General features: G+C 30.8%; 1 long non-coding RNA gene across 4 annotated transcripts; it reads left to right on the top strand.

Moving 5' to 3' along the window:
- The first annotated feature begins 224 nt into the window (after window positions 1-224).
- Window positions 225-8,650, top strand: LOC111036175. Of its 4 annotated transcripts, none has more exons than XR_002604739.1 (5): window positions 225-1,024; window positions 6,520-6,633; window positions 6,759-6,835; window positions 8,345-8,469; window positions 8,542-8,650. It is a non-coding gene; the product is annotated as an uncharacterized LOC111036175 (long non-coding RNA). The 4 variants fall into 4 exon arrangements; XR_002604737.1 differs by lacking the exon at window positions 225-1,024 and adding an exon at window positions 2,482-3,000; XR_002604740.1 differs by lacking the exon at window positions 225-1,024 and adding an exon at window positions 2,483-3,000 and having other exon boundaries at window positions 8,345-8,461; window positions 8,542-8,639.
- The last annotated feature ends 413 nt before the right edge of the window (window positions 8,651-9,063 follow it).

The raw sequence follows: 9,063 nt of genomic DNA, 5'->3' as shown, positions 1-9,063 counted from the left end.
TTATTTTTTGTTGTAACTTAAAAATACTATTCGTTGGTACTTGATAATTTTAACATAATATATAATTATATTTTATACACACAATGGCATTCTCAAAACATTTTCATTAATTTTATGGTACTGCCTATTTATAGTTGTACAGTATAAGTGTATAAGTAATATTAAAATAAATTATTATAATAATTAATAGCAATACTTAAACGATAATATGCTGACAGACCGTCTCCACTCAAAGTCGTTTTTCGTAGCTATGTAATGATTTATCATTGAATCCAAATTAACACTAACATCTATAATGACTTACTCAATGACGATGTACACTGGACACTTACATTACAGCAGACCACTCAGACCAGTTGCCTACATTCTACTTTTTTTTAACAACAACTTCATTCAAATTCTGATTACTTAAGTACCGAAACGCTTACATTTTTTAATGACTCTATTTTCAAAAATATTATACGTGCTTTATAAAGAGTGTCTCATGACGATGCTTAAAAATGTTTTTATACTATAGCTATTATTTATATACATCCTGGCAAAATCATCGAGAGTATATTAAAGTTTTTATGATTTAATTTTTCATTGCAAAAAATTAAGAACTAATAATTTCTATTTATAATAATATAAAACATCTAATAATATCTATCTATATGGAATCATTCTCATAAACAAAATAATTTGATTTCAAACAAACCATTTATAGATTTTATGCCATTATTGCTCTGCGTTCCATCTACATGCATATTGTGTTCTTAGCTACCAACAGATAAACATCATAAATCTGTTCAGTATGACGTTTTTTTGCAAGGTTCGTGATACCGAAGACGTGCGATTGGTTGACTGTATTCGATGGTAAGATGATCGTCGGTGCAACGATGCACGTGGTCGAGTCCTGCAGTGGTGCTGCGCGTGTCGTCGTGACGGATCTGCCTGGACCGTGAATCGCAAAGCGAGCATTGTCCGAAATTTTGTGGTGACCACATCGTCGTTTATGAGTGATCTGAAAACCATCTGTTCATCGGTATGGTAAAATATATTTTTTCAAGATTTATTTCAATAGTGCAATACATGGTATAACAAATACTAGTGTCTTGTTTAATTATTATTAATATCAAAATCTCTCGTATTCCACCGTTTGTTACTACTGTGTTAGGTGTTACTATTAAATACTGTATGGAAGATGTAATAGATAGTGTTTAAGAGGACGCTACACAGACATTTTTTGGCTCCTTAAGTGAGAACTTCTCTTACAAGATTATACAAGGCATTACAAGGTGTAATTACAAGATATGTGTCTGTTCTCAGTTTATCATTTAACGCACTAAATACTAAATATTAATTATTAACTATCACACAATTGGCATTCAGCAGTTATACGTTTTACAGAAAATTGGCATTTTTTTAAATAAAAAAATACCTTAAATTATACCAGTTATAACTCACACTGGAAGTTACGACGAGTTCCCCCAATTGGTGTTCGGTGTACTTACTTGCCGAATTCGTCACTTGTGTACCTATAATAATAAATTTCCGTGAAGTAGGAATTAGGAATAGTTCACTTGTCCAGTTAGATTTTATCACTGGTGCGTTTCCCGATACAAATCGTCTGTAAATGTGTCTCAAGTCAAAGGAACGGACAATATTGTGTAATGATTATAAGTACTTGACAAAATATATTATGCTAGGTATTCGTTATTGGAACACTTAACGTAAAGCGTAAGTACTTATGCATAAATTATTAGCCCGCATAATGCTCATATTATAATTATTGGTGGTATACTTGACACGTATTTGTAGGTACCTACCTAATATTATATATTATGTCTCCTTATTATATAAAAAAGTTTTGGTTTTTTTATGTCCCACGTATATTTTTGTTTCAAATTACATTAATTTCAAAATGCAAATGGTTGTGACCCTTGGGCAGCGGGGATGAAGATCCCAAGTGATTGGTGAGCGAAACCAGCAGGATGAAAACCACGTAGTGTATAATATGAAACTAATATTATATAAACCTAATAATATTTGTATGGTCAGTATTACGCGAAACTTGGTATTAATATCGAATACTGTTCGACACAAGTAATGACACTATCACTTAGCTAATTAGTTTAAACTAGCTTCTTTGCTCGCGGTCATCACTCGTCATTACAAAAGTACTGATATGTGAGCTAATCCTTGGAAAATAGCTAGTATGATATATAATATGAGTTTAATTCACCCGCAATTTTCATGATTATACATTATATTTGCTGTACATAATAATATCCGACTATAATATAATATTCTATAAGGAGCAGCCTCACACGCGCATCGTTCTGCACCGAGTTATATATAGCTAAGTTAACCATATATAATGTGCCTTGGACGAAGTGAAACGCAAATCGTTTGTAATATGACATCAGAGCGTGCATCATGCAAGTATAGAATATTATTGTCTTTGGGCTATGTAATCGTCGTGTCTTATAAAATATGGGTGTAAAATATATGATTTGTGTATAGTGATAATGCATGTAGATACTTGCGGGTACATGTTAATATCATTATATTCACATCTTGACGTATTTTTTGTCTTATTTTCGATACAATTTAATATAATTAAATACTCCAGGCAGAGATGCGGAATGACAATCTGCAGAGACGGGCTATTTTTCATTTGAAACGCGACCACATCACATAAATGTTTTCTTCGGAACAAATTATTATTATATCGATCAAGCGCAGTGCGACCGCCGTCGTAGGTCTTCGCGGACAGTATTAGACAAAATAATGTACGCTATAGGGTATAGCACATTCGTATTGTACTACGCATGCTTTAGTGCATTGCGATTCTTTGCGGCGATAAAAACGTGCGTTTGTCATGGGCGATTAAAACGATAAAATACAACAATAATTCTCGAGATCCGTTTCGGAATGACGACGACCGCGGAGTCCCTGTCAAAAAATCGTGACAAACTGCCATTTTTTTCTTCGGCCCGAAATTCCGTCATGATAAAGGTACATAATAATAATATATATCATATTATTATGTGCAGTGGGGTAAACTGAAAATTGGTATACAATCTATTGTGTTTTGAATAAAATAATTGAAATAGCCGGAATATAATATTATATATCGTAGTACTATAAGATATTTTATTTTTAATGGTTCAAGGCTACATATTATTTTAATAATTATATTAAGATTTTAACAAATGTTCGTATTTATTTTATTGTTTTCCCCGATTATTTTAAAAAGAACTGAGCACTTTTAATGTTGACTTCCTAAAAGTATCAACTAGATCCGACTTGCTACCAGAAATCTCCTTCGAAGATATAAACAGATAATTTTTTTTTCAACTATAAAAATGTTCTTTAGACATAAACAAACAATTGAAAAATCAATACATTCTTCGCTTCGTAAAGAACCAAAAAAAAATCTCCAAGTAAACAAATAAAATAAATCAATCCAGGAGATTCCCTATGGTATTTAAAAAAAATAACTGTATCATTGTTTCTTTATTTAACCTTTTATAGCATATATATATATAAGGCATTTTCAACCCTGTTAATCTAAAAATTGGTATGCGACTGGCTTCCGTGAAATTTTTTTTCGTTCATAGTACCTACCTAATTAATAATTACCTAAAAAAGTTTGTTTTATAATGAAACTGATATTTTGTTTTTCCTATATGAGTTAAATTATTATGCATACAAGTTTCATGAGGTATTCTGTCAATTCATGTTGTAGATTACCATTATACTCGTATAATGCATATAATGCGAATTTAGAAGTTTGAAATTAGTTTTAAACTATTCTGGTTAACTAGATTGAGGTACTGGCATGATATAAAATCTGAGAAATAATTTACCAATTATAAATAAAATTCATGACTGCAATATGTATGAATTATTTTTTTTAAGTTTACGAACAATAAAGAGCGATCGGTAATTGTGATTATTTTCAAATTATTGTGTAGGTACTGACATTGAGATTATAATATTATAATAATGCTAAATAATATATATGTATACGTTGTACACTTGTACAGTTTACATATACTATAGCTATTAACTACATCTTATATTCCTCATGCCACTAAAAAAATATTCACCTAAATAAGCTATGCGTATATAATAGGTGAATCACGTTGACACCATTACTGATCCTTCTCATTCCCGATTTTAACTTTATCGTTATAAATATTTAACGTTATTAAGTAATTCTTAGTATATCGTTTATATTTTTGTAATAATTTACTATTTAGGTACATCAAATATCAATGATAACTCTTTTCGTATTTCCGTTCTTAGCTTGTATGCCAATCGCTATAATTTTTTTTTTGAATTTTCTACTGCTAAGGTTATTATAACTTACAAAAATAAATAATTATTTAAGTTGAAAAAGAGCTTAGTAATATATATTGTGGTGTCAAAATTGAGTTGTACATATTAATTGTTTTTAGAAAGGAAAGAATTTCCTTAAGATTGTCTACTTCAAAGCTGTATATATTATAGGTTGTCATCTGGAATTTCTGGGATTGTTCAAGTTTCGGCAGTAGACATCAAGGTATTTTATTGTCAAAGGTTCGCCACATGTTTGGCTCAATACTGGTTCCTCCTTCCTATAAGATGGTCGGGGGACTTCTATTCGGGACCCCTACTCGCAGTCTGCTGATAATGACTTCATTTGTAGTATTAAAATGATTGGAATATATTAATTAAGTCAGTGTATTAGATTTCGAGTTATACGAGTATTTCCTTAACTTTAGTGTTCCCTGAACGTCACTCTTCCAATTTCTATAAGTAAGAATAATTTTAGTGGGTTGTACTTTTTTCTATTAAGTCCTCTCTCGTTTGTATATGGATTACAAAAAAAAAATAATAATAACTTATCATAATTTTGAAATTGTTAGTGCGTAATATATATTATTATGATTTATCACCTTATTTTTAATTAAATTAAATACATTTTCGGAATGTATAATAGTTTACATTTTTAAATATCGCAATGTGTAACATTAAAATGCATCCGCATTCCGCAATTGTGTCTTTTTCTTATTTAAAAATATATAATATCTTTTGTTATGTTGAAACTTGACATTTTCTGCAATAGTGTTACGAAAACGATAAAACTTCCGCAATCGTGTTACATACAGTGCGTCAGTTGTAAATACTTCATAATATAAAATAAAGATTATTCACTATTCGGAAATTCCGACTTTCAAGGTACCCACCTACAATTATTATATTAATATACCGCAGCGGAAATAACGTTTGTACAATAATTATATATAAGTGCAGAGGATATTGTTTTCCTACTTACAATTATATGACGTAGGTACATGTGATATTATATTATAATGTCAGTGGATAAAAAACGAAAAGTCGCAAGTCCGTTTTTTTATCATTATAAATTATGATCGTTTTATGAGGCATTATGAATGTTAGTCAATTTTAGTAATCTAGAAAAAATGTGTATGTTCAATAATATTAACATCTTAAACCAATCATTTTGAATAATTTTTTAAAAATTTAATTTTTGTTTATTCTGATCCATAAAACGTGTTTTTTAGTGTTCAAAGTATAATATAGACTATTCATACTTTTTAATTTTTAAAAATATTTTAAATTGACTTAGGCATAATATAAAGCGCACACAATATAATATACAACGTAATGTGCGGACTTGTTATTTTTGTCAAAAACGAAACAACTAATTTCGTCCTTGTTTGAACGTTTCAAGCAAATTATATGTTTTACTATATCTAACACGTTTTTCATTTATATTGCATTGTGTACGTCAAATGAGACATTGTATTTTAAACTTGTTTAATAGTAATTAATATTTCTTTTATATCCATAACTTTTTAAAGTAAAAATATTAAAAATACTTGATGGGAAAAAGTAATTTCCACTTAACACAAAACTCTGTTTTCATAACAGAATTTTTATTATTTTTAATTTTCAATTGTTCTAATTTATCCACTAAATGAATAAAATTATGCAAAAAGACGAGTCTTAAAAAACAGCTCTTATGTAAAAATGTTAACATCAAATTGCTGTTAGCTACTTACAATATTGTTGGCTTTTTAGCTATGATGCAATCTTCTCCTGCAAAAATTCAGAAGTATTAGACAGACCGTTTATCCTACTCCGGAAAGTCACCAAAACGCGTATTAAATCAAATTAAAATATTTTAAATCTCACTTCTATGACGTCCCTTAGACTTTATACTATTATAAGGTTTGTGGTTGCCCCCGACTTACAAATGCGCAACATACCAAATTTAGGTTAAGCTGTTCTCATTTAGTTTTATTATTATTTTAATATTTGAGTGGATTTAGATACCTATAATTAAATTCAAAGGAAACAACACATTATTAAGCTGCAGTTTGTCAGGAGAGTTTTTTTGATATTTTAATATTTTGGACTGATTTATACATAGGTGCTTATAACTGGGTTCAAAATTAAAGTATCGAAAATACAATTCCAGTAAATAATGGAATTTGTTGTTAACTTTAATTTTGATAATAGGTAAGTTCACTCTCATATTGTACCACGAGCCAAAGCCCAAATGAAAACTGAAGAATGACAATGTGCCTTTACTTAACACTCTTGTAAGTTGTAAGACGGAAACAACATGTCTAGGTGAGATGTCTCACGCCCTGGGAACTGCAGTATACCCACCATACATGTATTCGATACATTTCCCTCTCTTTCTTGAAAATCTCGATTCTCTGTTTAAAATAAAATTGTACTCGGTTTCATTGTAGGTACACATCAGACATACGGATGATGGACAGATGGCTGGCGTGACAGACGAGCGTTGCCTGACCACCGCCACTTTATGGTTAAGTATTTATAAGTATATTATACTATTTCTTAATTGTTATACATTTAATTTTTAGTAACTGGCTTGAGCCCCATGTAACATGTACATTTTTTAATTTATCTATATTAGTACATAAAAATATTAATCGTAATTGTGAGGGAGTAGGTAGTTATTTCTGAGAGGAGTAGGGGTTTTCATTTGATAGCTGCATTGAGCGGTTGAGCGGTTCATTCACTAAATAGTTTGAGTAGTATAAAATGAGAAACTGCATTTGTTGACGAGTGTAACATAAAGGTACTCTGATGCTGATGAGTGAGAGGAGAGAAATATAATTGATTTTAAAGATGATGATACTTCAATGTTATATAATAATATACTACATCAATCTATGTATTTTACAATCAAATTTAAGAGTATCGAGTAGTAAGTATACTTTTAATATGGCAATAAATGTATTAGCATATATTAATATACCTTAGGAGTATTTTTTTTTATGTAAGACCCTTTAATTCAAACTGATTTTATTATTCATCTGATATCAAAATTACTAACAAAAAAATGTGTTCAAGCGAGTAACCACCAACCGCCCTGCTGCAGTGCAATTACTCTTCAAAAAATTATCTCCCTGTACACTGTTCTTTCATATAATATTATGTAGAATAAGATTTCATACGATTAACTAATATACCTACCAATGAATAATTTTTCCACATTTTTTTCAGAATAATTAAAATCAAAATAAGTGGTGTTAAAAAAAATGTACCTATAAATAAAAATATTATACCTAATTATGAAGACAAATTAGTTAGGGTTATTGATTTATTATAATTTATCAGTATTACCATTGATTATAACTACTAGTATTTCTCTCGTGACCGGAGTCTTAGTCCTCAATTCTTTCCACCCTAATTGTGCCACTGCGGTCACGGGTGCAACTATTGTCCGACCTCGAGCATCCTCGAAATATAATTTTTTTTTCATTTCATAATATTCGATAATAATTTTGTGGGACGTAACGTATGTAATGTCCTGCTGTCTATATTCTAGTAATATTATACTATTATGTATTCCGTCGTGTATGATATTATACCTCCGGGTACTTGCTGTAACTCCTGCAATAACGATTTATCAATATTCGCTCGAAAACGACGCTGTAGTCGGGCTAATGCAGTTTTATAGGTATGTGCTTGTAGTTGAGCGAGTGGAAAATAATAAATATTCACAAAGTGTATAAAATATAATATAGTTACATAACACTATATAAATCGCTATGATATTATCATGTATATTATGTACTGTGTATTTGTGCACAAGACCGCGATTGGACGCGACCGATCGAAGTGAATTATTAAACGGGAATCTGTTTCCGGCACCCGGCATAATTTAATGTCGAACCAGAAATTTAAAATAAAAAACCAGTCACTGTCGTCGGCCACTGCAGTCTGTGACCCCGCGCACGCACTTTCAACAGGACAATAATATGTACATAGAAATGTAAATAAATTGTTTATAACTTACCTGTTGCAGATTCGAAGCAACGATCTATCCGGTGGAGGTCGTCTGAGTGGTTGCGTTGATGGGCGGGAGTACGCGGCGACTGCTGTAAATTGTTCGCGACATAAAATTGCTGTAACCTATAATGATGTATAAATGTATAATATTATTTAAAATTGCTATACTGTAGCGATATTTTCGTAAACCAAAAAACTTATGTCTTTCTACAGGTTTTTACTTTTTTCAAGATTCTGTCAAAAGCTACATGCGCCGGAAGGTTATCCTCGGAAAATGAGCAAACATTCTCCATTCGAGTGCGCAGTTCATTTGTTTAGTGGCTTAGGTGGCGAATTCGAAGCTCTTCAGTCTTCATCTATTATGTCAAGGCCTATACAATTTAATTAACATATAATAATATAGTAAAAACGTGTTTGAGCTTGTCCGCACTTTGTAGAATAATATTAAGTAGGTGTATTCGATACTACTACGATAAAATCAAATTCCTAGTCAAAACGGGAGAGATGCCCGTATTGCTTCGGATTTTGGAGGGTATTATTATCACTGAAGCAACGTGAGTAGAAACTATAGCGGTCAATTTTAGGTCCCCTGCATGGGGTCTTCGGGGCCCACAGTATAGGAACTCGACTAATTTGGTGACCCGCTAATTAGAAATTATTTTTTACATTCTTAAACATACTTAATAAAATATTAACGTGTGATCAACAAAGTAAAGTAATCATACAAAAAAAGTA

The sequence above is a fragment of the Myzus persicae genome, unplaced genomic scaffold, assembly GCF_001856785.1.
Source record: "Myzus persicae strain clone G006 unplaced genomic scaffold, MPER_G0061.0, whole genome shotgun sequence".
NCBI classification, from domain to species: domain Eukaryota; kingdom Metazoa; phylum Arthropoda; class Insecta; order Hemiptera; family Aphididae; genus Myzus; species Myzus persicae.
Note: the sequence above shows the minus strand (reverse complement) of the source record. Positions and strands in the feature narration are given on the sequence as shown.